The sequence below is a fragment of the Eublepharis macularius genome, chromosome 6 (assembly GCF_028583425.1).
Source record: "Eublepharis macularius isolate TG4126 chromosome 6, MPM_Emac_v1.0, whole genome shotgun sequence".
NCBI classification, from domain to species: Eukaryota; Metazoa; Chordata; class Lepidosauria; order Squamata; family Eublepharidae; genus Eublepharis; species Eublepharis macularius.
Genome location: NC_072795.1, coordinates 15,939,593 through 15,952,366, shown reverse-complemented (window position 1 = coordinate 15,952,366; position 12,774 = coordinate 15,939,593).

Here is a 12,774-nt window from a genome sequence, read left to right as displayed (position 1 = left end):
GGAAGCAATCAAACAAAGTTTTACATTAAAAAAAAATCAGCTCCTGGAGGAACATGCCTATTGAAGACACGAGGGAGTTTAAATTGGGGTTGCTTAACAGGCAAAAAAGCAAGTATTGATCTAATAAAAATGCTTTTTATAAAGCATATATGGTCTTAGGGAATGTTTAAATTACAGCAGGATGCAGCCCTCATTGCACCTGTAATTCAGATTCTGACATGTGTGGAGATTTCCAAATTGCTTCTCAACAGGGATATTTGTAGGGTTCTGGACGATTTTTTTGTTAAGCCCCAGATGAGCGAATAAAATATCATTTCGGCATGTCATACTAGTCTTGTGTGTCCTATACAAGGCAGTGTAGTCCAGAGAATGCATTCATCAATATGGGTCTATGGGATTTGGAAACATATATCCCATCATTGCCACAGAAACTCAAGACGGCTTTGGACAAGGCTGACGCAAGGCGTTTTGTTGCCTGCAGCAAGTTACACCCATCAGTTCCCAGACCTGTGCCATCGGCAGTTTGGATGGATCCAGCTGGCAGCAGTAGAGGGGAGATGCTAGTCATTTCCTGTGCTGCTGGTAGCTGGGACCAAACTCAGCCCATCTGCTGCAAGGTTGCCAACTCTGGGTTAGGAAATTCCTGGAAATTTTGGAGTGGAGCCTGGGGAGAGACCTAAGAGGGGTATAATACCATAGAGTTCACCCTCCAAAGTAGCCAATTTACCCAGGGAGCTGGGATCTCTGCCCTCTGGAGATCAATTGTGATTTCAGGAGAGCTCCATGCCCTGCCTGGAGGTTGATAATGCTAAGCAGTTGCCCTCCTCATGCTATCCCAAGCAATTGTGAAGATAGCTTGTGTAAAGAAAATGGCTTTTCTTTTCAAACTCTGCCCATCTTAGAAATCTTTGGTTCAGGAGAAAGGTCTGGGTAAGTTTACAGAACATGCTAGCAGACCAGTACACAGCAGCCTTGGAGATAAGAGACAGCTCATTAGCAAAGATTCCACAGCCTTGCACCAATTAACATTCCTGAGTACCAATTTTACACCTGTGGGAAAGGGGAGAACACAAAGCTGTGCATAGGTTTCATTTCTGCCCACTCACGTGTTCAAGCTAGCAACAGTGACATCAATTCTTGGAGCTGTGATTGGCTAATTGAGCCAATTTGGCCACCCTCACCTTTAAAGTTAGTTAGCATCATGAAGAAGCATGAGGCTAGTCACGAAGAGAGAACACCTAGGTGCCCTTTGAAAGATGGCTGCTCCACGGCAACCATCCTCTTGTCTGCTGTTATGGACTTAGACCTCTGGTCCTGCTTGTTTCTAGGGAAGAGAATCTGAGGCAATTGTGTCTGCCTTCTGAAAGTATTGTGGATTGTGTGGTTAGGGCTGTATGGCCGTTTTCACACATTTTTACCCTTGTGCAAAATTCATGGAACAACGGTGTCTTCATGGTGCAATTTCCCATCATGATTCCATTTCGTGGCACAATGATGTCAGAAATCATGCCATGAAACAGAATCATGACAGGAAATCGTGCCACAAAGATGCCGTTGTTCCATGAGTTTTGCGTGATTTTGCATGAGACGTGAAAATGTCCATTTGTTATATTGTCCCTACAGTCTGTCTTGTCTTTTTGAATATCTTGCACCAAATAAATAATTATATTAAAAAGCTGTTATATTATATTAAAAGCTGTTGCAGTTCTTGACTCCTAAATCGCAAAAGGCTGAAGCCAGCGTCTTGACCCAAAACCACCTACCAGGTAAAACTTGGTTGAGAAACATTACTTGCAAACCATCCTTGCAGGTTAATTTCCCTGAAGGGTTGGGAGGTTTGTCCTTTTGCTTCTGTGCTGTGGGATAGATAAAAGGATTGGTGGTGGCTACCAGAAGCTGATATGAGAGCAGTCTCTCATTGGCAATTTTGTAACTTTGTTTGCTACAGAGTGGATGCTCTGTGTGCATTTATCCTTGGCTTGGGGTAAGGCAGGTGGTAGTCCCCAATCTTGACAGTTTGATGTGTACTGGGTCCACACAATCTTTCAGTTTCCTCATCAAGAGTCCTGCCCAAGTTGGCTTACAAATAAAATAAGTTAGTATAAAAATTGAAAAGAGCAAGAGTCTAGTAGCACCTATAAGCAAGAGGCTACGATATCTGAACTGTGACTCATGAAAGCTGTGACTCACAAAAGCTCATACCGTATCACAAATTTTGTTAGTCTTATAGGTGCTACTGGACTCTTGTTCTTTTCTACTGCTACAGACACACTAACACAGCTACCAGTATAAAAATAACAAGCTATTGAATAACATAGTCTCCTATGCACTCAATTCAGTACTTGTCGTGGTGTTGTAGGAGGTTGTGGGACCTATTTTCGACTTATGTGGGATGTCCTGGCTTTGCCAAGGGGTGGATAAATTTTGAAAAGACCCTAACCCTGCAGTTCTGTGTAGATCTTGTGCTGACCCCCCACCCCAGGCATTACTACAGTGGAAGCACTAAGTATGTTTTCCTAGAAGCACTGAACATAGTTCAAAATAGGAGTAGGACTAAGAAAACAAGGCAATGGATTGAATTGTGTGAGAAGGGAAGCAGCAGAACTCTCCTCCCCACATATCACTTTCTCATCCAGCTACCAGAATCAAGAAGCAACGTGCCCACAGGACAGGTGGCATAGAAGCATTGTGTTGTTGTGGTTAGTGTTAAACTAGCATCTTCAAAACCCAGGTACAACACACACTCCCACCCTAGATGCTTGCTGAGTGTCCTTGGGCCAAGTCAGTCTCTCTCAGCCTAACCTACCTCACAGGGTTGTTGTGAGGATGAAATGAAGGAGGGAGAAGAATGTACTCCTCGGAAGAAGAGCCTCCCGATACTTATGCCATAGCACAGAGACTTAAGCCAGTGGAATTCTGTTGTGAATATTGGATGATCCAGCCATGCCTTGGGTTCATGTAAAAAGTGATTTATGATTTATGATTATGATAATGCTGGTTAAAAAATGTAATTTGGACATGACACTAGGTGGATCAGACTGATGGCCCATCTAGTCCAGTTCCCAATAGTGGCCAGTCAGATGCCACAGAGAAGTCCAGGGTCAACAAACCATAGTCTTCCTTTGCTGTCTGCTCCTTAGCACTTGACATCCCGATATTGAGGCCGATAGCCAGCAATAGACCTACCTTCCATACATCTGCCCCAATCCCTTTTAAAACCATTTAAGTCTGTCACTTGGGGCAGTGAATTCTACAAGCCACCTATATACTTGTGGGTAGCCATTCCTTTTGACTGTCTCAAATCACTGCCAATTGGTTTCAAAAGGCTGCTCAGAGTTCTAGTGTTATGAGAGGGGGAGAAACATTTACTTCTATCCACTTTCTGTTCACCATGCATCATTTTAGACCTCTATCATGCCACCTCTCAGTTGCTTCCCCCCCCCCTACACTAAAAAAACCCAGACTCATTTGCTTTGCCCCACTGGGCAGGTGGTCCAATCCCATTATCTGAACTTTTGCCAGCTGTTGGATATCCTTTGTGATACAGCAACAAGAACTGTATACAGGTACCTAAGGGACTTGCATAAGACTTACTATACAGCCCCGGAATTTCTTCAGACATCTGTGTTTGGCTTAGTTCTACTCAAATACTCCCTGAAATATTCAGGTAAGGGACAGATATTTACCCAACTTCTTCCACAGGGAAGACAGATGCAAAGAACCATCCTTCACTTTTACATGGTACAGATGCAGATGAGTTAGCCGTGTTAGTCTGTGGTAGCAAAATCAAAAAGAGACCAGAAGCACCTTTAAGACTAACCGATTTTATTGTAGCATAAGCTTTCGAGAATCAAGTTCTCTTCGTCAGATGCATGGTACAGAAACTGGTCAAATATAGAAGAGGAGGGGGGAGTAGGTTTGATGTGAAATCACGGTTGATGCAACCTGGGAGAATCCTAAGCTTTAATTCTTTTTCTTATTCCTTCCTCCAGTATTTGTTCTGCTTTTACTTCAAGCACAGAAGTAGCACGCTGGGCTCTGGGCTGTACTACTTGAAAACTGCAAATAAGAGTCCATATCCCATGCAATACTCCCTCCTCCCTACACATAGAAAATAAGGAGGAAAGCTAAGCCGGAAAGTAACTACTTTTCCTTGTGAAGGTTTTTTTTGGGGCGGAGGAGCAGCATTCTGTCACTTAAAACATAAAAGCCATGGTTAGCATACTGGACTGGTATCTAGGGAGAACCAGGTTCAAATTACATTTATGAAGCTTTTGGTTGACCATGGGCCAGTCACTTTCTCTAAGCCTAATCTACATCACAGCATTGTTGTGAGGATAAAACAGAAGAAAAACACCCATATGGTGTAGTGGTTAAGATGTCAGACTAGGATCTGGGAGATACAGGTTTGAATCCCTATTTTGCCATGGAAGCTTGCTGGTTGACCTTGGGCCAGTCACACCCTCTCAGCCTAACCCACCTCACAGGACTGTTGTTAGGATAAAACTGGAGGAGAGGAGAATGATGTAAGTGGCTCTGAGTCTTCACTGCGGAATAAGGTGGGGGTATAAATAGCCTAACTAAATATGTCACTCAGAGTTCATTGGAAGAAAAGTGGGGACTGTGTGACAGTCAGATAGACTTGTACCAGAAATCAGAAAACATAAAGCTCTAGCACAGGCTTTCCACCTACAATGAGGTGCTCTAAATGGTGCTCTACATGCTCTAAAAGGATGAAGCATGCTGTAGCCTATTAGCTAAGAATACAATCTATGACGTAATACCTTTTATTCAGACCAACCTAATTCTACTATATAAAAGGCTAAGCGTATTCAAAACAACTCACTTCCTATCCTGGTGCGCCTACAGAGGGTGCTGCTGTGGAGGGAAGCCCAGATGAGGCAAGTGCTGTTGTTGGGTGAGCTGTTGTTCTGCACTTGATTTTTGCCTTCTGCGTGTTAGGGATCAGGAGCAGAGCAGGTGGCAATGACCATCCCCACTTCAACCAGCTGGGATCAGGAGTGGAGAAGGTGGCAATGCCTGTCCGCCACGTTCATCCAGCTGAGATCAGGCGCAGAGCAGGTGGCAATGCCCGCCTACCCTTTACCCAGCTAGGATCAGGCATGGAGCAGGGGGCAATACCTGCCCTCCACCTTCAGCCAGCTGGGATCAGGAGTAGGTGGCAATGCCCGCCCCTCACCATCACCCAGATGGGATCAGGAGTAGAGCAGATGGCAGTGTCCATTTCCTCTTCACCCAGCTCAGATCAGGAGCAAAGCAGGTGGCAATGCATGCCCTCCTTCACCCGGCCAAGATCTTCAGTGGAGCAGGTGGCAATGCCCACACCCCACCTTCACCCAGGTGGGATCAGGAGCATAGCAGGTGACAATGTCCACCCCCCCCCTCAACCAGCTGGGACAAAGAGTGGAAATATCCACCCCTCTCTTCACCCTTCTGGGGTCAAATGTGGAGCAGGTGGTAATGCCTGCCCCACCACCTTCACCCAGCTGGGATCAGGAGCTGAGCAGGTGGCAATACCTTCACCCAGCTAGGATCAGAAATGGAGAAGGGGAATACCTGCCCCACCTTCAGCCAGTTGGGATCAAGCGCAGAGCAGGTGGCAATGCCTGCCCCCTGCCTTCAGCCAGCAGAGATCAGCAGCGGAGCAGGTGGCAAGACCCCTCCCCACTTCACCTGGGTGGAATCAGACACAGAGCAGGAGGCAATGCCTGCCCCTTCTTCACTCAGCCGGGATCAGGAGCAGAGCAGGTGGTAATGCCTGCCCTCTTTCACCCTGCTGGGATCAGGCGCGGAGCAGGTTGCCATGTCCACCCTCCTTCACTCAGCCAAGATAAGGTGCGGAGCAGGTTGCCATGCCCACCCCCCTGCCTTCATCCAGCTGGGATCAGTGACAGAGGATGAGGGAATGCCCACCCTCCCCTTTCTAGAGCCTGTTGTGTTTCCCCCCACAATGGGCTTTGTTGCTAGTAACACACATTGTAAGAACACTTTCCTGGGAATAAGCCCCATGGAACAAAATGGGAAGTGTTTCTGAGAAGACCTGAAAAGGATTGCTCTTGTAAGAAGCCATCTTTTGTATGATTAAATTTCATAAAACAATCAATCCTCCTTCACGCTAGCCACATGGCAAAATGTATTGGAGTTTCTGCTCTTCAACCAACATCAAGAGCACTATTGTATTCATAGTGATAGCATCAGGGTTTTTTTTTCTGGGAAAAGAGGTGGCGGAACTCTCAAGAGGGAAATCAGGAAGAAACACATGGGATTCTTTGAAATAATATTATTTTCAAGCACTATTGCCGAGTATTTTCAAGACGTGCCGGAACTCCGTTCCACCGCGTTCCCCCTGAAAAAAAGCCCTGGATAGCATTGATTTCCACAAGGTGCATTGTACATGGAAACTGCGGGATGCATATTATATCGCAAGCTTTGTAAGGCTTGGAAGCATCAAAACAGGTACCAACGTTCTGTAAATATATAACACAGACACAGGATGTGAAGTTATTTATTTATGTTATTTATATCCCGCCTTTCTCACTGAGACTCAAGGCGGATTACATAGTGTGTGATTAGTACAATCAGTGACAAGAACAAGGGCAGGCATCTTGACCATACAGTGTCAAGAACATTTCCATAAACAATGTCATGGGGTAAAAGAATGTAAGTTTACAAATATATAATATTAGCAAGGATCCAGTATGGGGTTGAGGAATTGCTGAAACAGAACATAATCAATTCTAGACTGACATTGAACAACATAAAGCACAGGTAGGATATAGGAGTACATATTTAAAGCAACAGATAATATGTAAGGCAACATAAAGGTGAAATCTATGGTTTCTAACTCATTGGTGAAACATCAGGAATCCCTTTCCTACAATACCACCGTCTTAGCTGAGAAAAAAGGCCTTTTGGAATAATTGTTTTGCTTTGTTTGCGAAAAGCCAGGAGGGTGGGGGCTCTCCTGACCTCCTCAGGCAGGCCATTCCACAGGGTAGGGGCCATCACAGGGAAAGCCCGTGTACAGGCTGCTGTCGATTTTGCCTATGTACAGGCTGGCACCTGCAAGAGACCCTGTTCAGATGAGCGAAGCTGCCGTTAATCCTCAGCTGAGCACCCATTACTGTTCTTTGGTGTGTATGGGGAGAGGGACAGGAGTGGGCTTGGCTAAGCTCTGCCTCCTTGTCCTTTTCCTCATCTCCTGAATATGTAGGTTATTTGACACTCCCCCCAAAAGCCATTGTGATCCAGAGAACACAACATTACATAATGGCTGAGAAGAGTTGACTGCAAACCCCACAGCTGCATAGGGCTTTGACTCTTGAAAGCTCATACCCTGGACATCTAGTTGGTCTTTAAGGTGCTACTTGGACCCAAATCTTGCTTTGCTACTACAGACCGACACAGCTACCCACCTGAAACTTTAGACAAACCAATCACTCTCAACTTTAGGCCTCGGTCTACTAAATATGTATAGGGACCCACTTTACAGAGCTGTTTTGGGGGGGGAAAGCCTATGGATTGTAAAGGGCTTTCTGCCTTTAAAAGTATGCTGTACGCTATGATGATTCTTTGCTTTGCTTTCACATTTCCTGCTCTTTCAGATTCCTTTTGTCCTGCCTTTTCTCCATTGTCCATCTCATTTCTACCTTCTCATGCTTTTTTCCAGCTGTCATTAGAGTCTTACTAGCCCAGCTTTATTGATGACATTTCCCCATATTCAGTGTCTAATACTTGGCTATTTCTCCCCTGCAGTCTTCACTAACATTTCCTATGCGGGAAAGAGTCTTATATTTGGAAGTACCAATTCTGCACAGCTGGAGAAAAAAATTCCAGCGCTACAGGCTGAAAACCCAATAACCACAAACAATTATGGAATGTGGTACAAATTGTAGTGTAGAAGACACATCAATTTTGGGGCTTGAAGGACAACTCTTGTAGCAAAGGAACACCAGTGAAATAAGAGAACATAGTTTTTAACGTTGTTGGCAGGTGACCTGGAAGATCTGACAGCAGCAGGAACCCTACTGGTGTTTAACTTTGCCTGGAAATCATGACATTACCCTGGACGACCTATTCCATAATTCTAAGTGTGTGGACACAGGACTTCTGTGTCCAGGGTAATGGAAATGCACTATTCACATGCATTTCTCAGTGTTCAGGAGGACAATATTTTTAAACAAAGGGATTTAAATGGTAATATAATGGAACACCTCCGGAGGTCAATTCTATAAAGGATACTAAGATAGTCTATTGCACTGTTTATTCTGTGTATCACATCTCGTTACTGCAATGTCCTCTACCTTTGTAGCCCTCTTTCTTCTTTATAGCATGCCATGCCTTAGAACAGCTTTCAGTTAGTGCCTTCCCAGTTCCGTCATCCTACTGAATTGTTTATTGGCGCTCTTTGCTGTCTGATTGAATTACTTTCATATTTTATAATCCATCTGGAGTTTCAGTGAGAAAGGCAAACTATAAGAAGAAATGCAGTTTTCCTCATTGCTAAAGAAATTTTATATGATTTTATTGTTATTTCACATTTCTTGTAGTCATAGAGTGCAATAAAGTGTAGAGATTAGAAATCAAGCATTATACATCTATGCAGTTTGGACGATTGTAAGGTGAGGTATGCAGGGCTGCCTCTGAAAAGTATCTGGAAACTACAATTGGATCAGGATACAATGACAAGCCTTTTAACAGGGACCTACGAAAAGGAAATATAACCTCAGTATTGTGTGATCTCCATTGGCTGCATATTTATTTCTGAGCACAATTCAAAGTGCTGGGAATGCCCTTTAAAGCCCTAAGAGGTTCGGGACCAGGGCACCTGAAGGACTGCTTCCTCCCATACGTTTCTTAAATCTTCTTTGAATGCCTTCACCAAGAGAAGTGTCATGGGGAGAGGGGAAGCTTATAGAGCAGGGCTTTCCCAGTCACTGCACACCCAGACTGCAGAATGCTCTCCCACAGAAGTTTATTTGGACTTCTTTCCCTCTCGCTTTTAGATATCGGGTTAAGATTTTTTAGTTTCAAAAAGCATTTGGGTGAATTTTAATATGTTTGTCGAAGACTACCTTTGAGTTAATGCTGATTACTTAATAATGCAATACTAAGCAGAGTTACAGCTGTGCTTAGGATTGCACTGTCAATACTCCACTGTCTTGTTGTTTTTTAAATGTCGATGCTGCTGCTTGCTAGTTTTAACTGCTAAGCCTGGGGAGCAATCCTAAGCAGGTCTACACTACTCATTCATTGGGCTTTGATCCCAGGAAAATGTTCTTAGGACTGTGGCCATAACTATTTATCCTTTAAAAAATTAAATTATTTAAGGTAAGTACAAAAATGATAATTACTTGGTTTTATGGCTTTTTGATGGATTTTTTTTGTACCTTAATTAATTTTAGGAGAAAGGTCTGCTAAAAAGTAAATCTGCAAACCAGGGTGAACAAACGGACTTTGCCATTGTAAATGACGTTGGGTATGCAAGTTATGGGAAATCAAGGGATGTACATACACATGCAAAATACTCCTTTTTTATGCATTTATTTACAGTACATCTTTCTCAGTAAGACCCAAGTCAGATTACACAGGACAAGTCAGTAAGAACAACAGCTAGGACATTAACTGAACAAATAAAAAAGAGCGTGGGTTGTAGAAATTTGAAAAACAGTGTAAATCTGAACACAGAGATGAAACGTTGCTGAAACAAAGCATAAGTAATTGAACATGTCATCTTTAACGATGTGGAAAATACCTAGCAGGAGCATAGCTACATCAAGAAGCAGTACTCAGTCGAATAGTAAACTGTTCTGGTCTCTTTACCAAGGCATCTCTCTGAGCCATTTCTTACAGAACAGCCCTATTACCTGAGTAAAATGCCCTCCTGAATAATTCAGTTTTGTAAGGAAAGCCAGGAGAGTGAGTTTCCCTGACTTCCTCAGGTATACCATTCCATAAGGTGGGGGCTGCCACATAGAAAGCAAGTCAGCTATAGCACTTACCCAACTGCAGGGTGGTATCTGCAGAAGGCCCTATTCAGATGAGCAGAGCTGCATAGGGGGCAGAGGTGGTTCTACAGGTAGGAGTAATATGCATGCTCCATCTAGCTCCTGATAGTACCAGTTGGAGTCTCCAAGTTGACTTCGAGGGGAGACCTATGTAGAGTGCAATACAGTAGTCTAGTCTTGATGTTACCATGGTGTGAATCCAGGTGGTCAGATTACCTGTGGCAAATACTTCTCCAGGTTAGTCCTGTGGCAAATACATCCTCCAGGTTAGTCTGAGTTGGGAGAAAGCCTTTTTTGCAGCTGCATTCATTTGCTTCTCTAATAGCAGCGCTGGATCCAGTATAACCTCTAAGCTTTAACCGAATCAGCCATGTTCAACTGAACCCCATCGAAGGTGAGAAGCACAATGTCCTTCAAGATCTCTGCCTTCCCAACCAGCAGCACTTCTGTCTTGGTTGGGCTCAATTTAAATTGGTTGGCTTTCAGTCATTTGACAGCTGTGAAGCAAAGATTTGGGATCTCTACTGGATCATCATGAAATCCGGATAGTGAGATACAGAGCTGGGTATTATTTGCATATTAATGGTATCCAATTCCATAGCTACAAATAATTTCTCCTAAAAGCTTTACATAGAGGTTGAATATCATTAAGCTTATGCCTTGTGGAATCCCACAAGATAATTCCCACACTAAGATAGCTGGTCTCCAACAGCAATCCTTTGAGTCTGTTCCACGAGGAACAACTTAAACCAATCCAAGGCACTTCCCTTGATAACACTTCTGTTCCAAATGCCTCAACAGGATGGCATGGTCTATTGCCTCAAAGGCTGCAGGTAGATCCAGGAGGAGCAACAAATTGCTAAAGCCACCAGAGCTGTCTCTGTTCCATAGCCTAGCCTAAAACCAGACTGAAAAGAGTCGCGAGACAAGAACTATCCAAGAAGTCCTGGAGTTAGTTTCCATCCCAGCTGACCTGCTAAATATAAAATGACACTGCTATAGCTGAATTTCATTCCACTGAGAACAGTTTGGTGGTTGGTTCCAGTATGATCTAGATTTGTGTTTCTATAACCCCCATTTTAGTTTCTTATAGGCTCTTAGGCAGGCCTTGTTCATTCAGGCAGGGTAATAGAAAATACATGCAAATCCTGGGATGCAGTCTGCCTGTTGGCTTAAATCCTAATGCTTCAGCTGAACTGGGCTGTGCATTGGGCTCTTATGAGTTGCATTTAATGTACATTAATGTAAATGCAAATGGGATTTGGTATAATCAATATTCCCAGGTTGATTGCCTCTGTGTTTCTACTTCCTTAGACCAACCCCCTAAAAACATTATAATTTTCCCCCCAGCTGCAGCAACTGGCCCTAATATTAGCTTGTAAATACACTTTGCCTTTTAAACACCACTGAGTGTATATTTCCAGCACAAACAATTTTAATCAGGCAAATTCACATGCAGATTACAGCAGCCCAAGCCAAGCCTTGTTATCATTATTGACTAGAACTATGAATAATACTCCAAATATAGCCCTCATGCTTCTTGGGGCTCCACATTAACTTAAAAAAAACCCTCTCTTAACAGACACTTGAATAACTGCAGAATTTTATGCTTTCAGTATAAAGTGGCCATTGCTTTTCTCCCAGTATGACTTGGTACAACCTCTCATCTTTTGCAGTGGGTACAATCTAGCCTAACTAGTTTACTTCCCAAACACTATTTCATCTGACGAAGAGAACTGTGGTTCTCAAAAGCTTATGCTACAATAAAGTTGGTTAGTCTTAAAGGTGCTACTGGACTCTTTACTATTTTGCTACTACAGAATAATACAGCAAACTCCTCTGGATTCATTTCAAGACTGTTACATATTGCAGCTGGGGCTTCTACTATATTCTATATAAAAACTATATTCTATCAGCAATGTATTTTCTTCTCCCCTCCTTTAACCCACCCCTTCCTTAACAGTGAACTTCCAGAAATGTTCGGGAAAATACTTAATTTAGCTCATTATTTTGTTGGTTCTAATAAAGGTCTATCTTGCCATTCAGATTTTTTAAAAAATTTGAGGTAGCTTGCAAAAAATTAAGAAGAGGGTCAGATCTGAATTACTATGTGTGGAATGGGATTTTCCTGCTTCTCTCCTATTGCAGCCTTTCTGCTCCTGTGAGTTAGGGTGCCCTTATACATAGCAGTGGTGAAGTGGTGGTGAGATTACTGCTAAAAATCACAGCCTCCCTCCATCAATGGAAATGCTGTTCTGCTAGCACAAAGTAGTATCATGCTGGCAGAAAAGCAGCTTTGGATCCAACTCAATGAAGCATCAAAAAATAAACAACCAAACAGAATAAAACAACATAAAAAGACATGAAACAGCAGAAGCACTTAAAAAGAAACACAAAGCACTGAACACAGTCATCAATCAAACACACAGAATTTTTTTTTTAAGTTGTAACCTAAGGAAAATAAAGTTGTTGCCAGATGGATGTCCCAGCAGGGGGATGTATTCTACCGTCAGGATGCCACCAGAGAAAAGGCCCTGTTTCCAGTTCCACTTGCCTAACCTCAGAAAATGGGGGTATCCAGAAAAGGACATCAGTAGATGACCCTTAGAAATAGGCTAGTCCCAATAATGAAGCATGTTTTGGTTGCATTTGGTGCTTATCCACTTTAATTCTTCCTTATATTTGCAATTACACTCAGTTTGGTAGAATAGAAGGAAAAAAGAGGACATGACCGTAATGAGCAGAA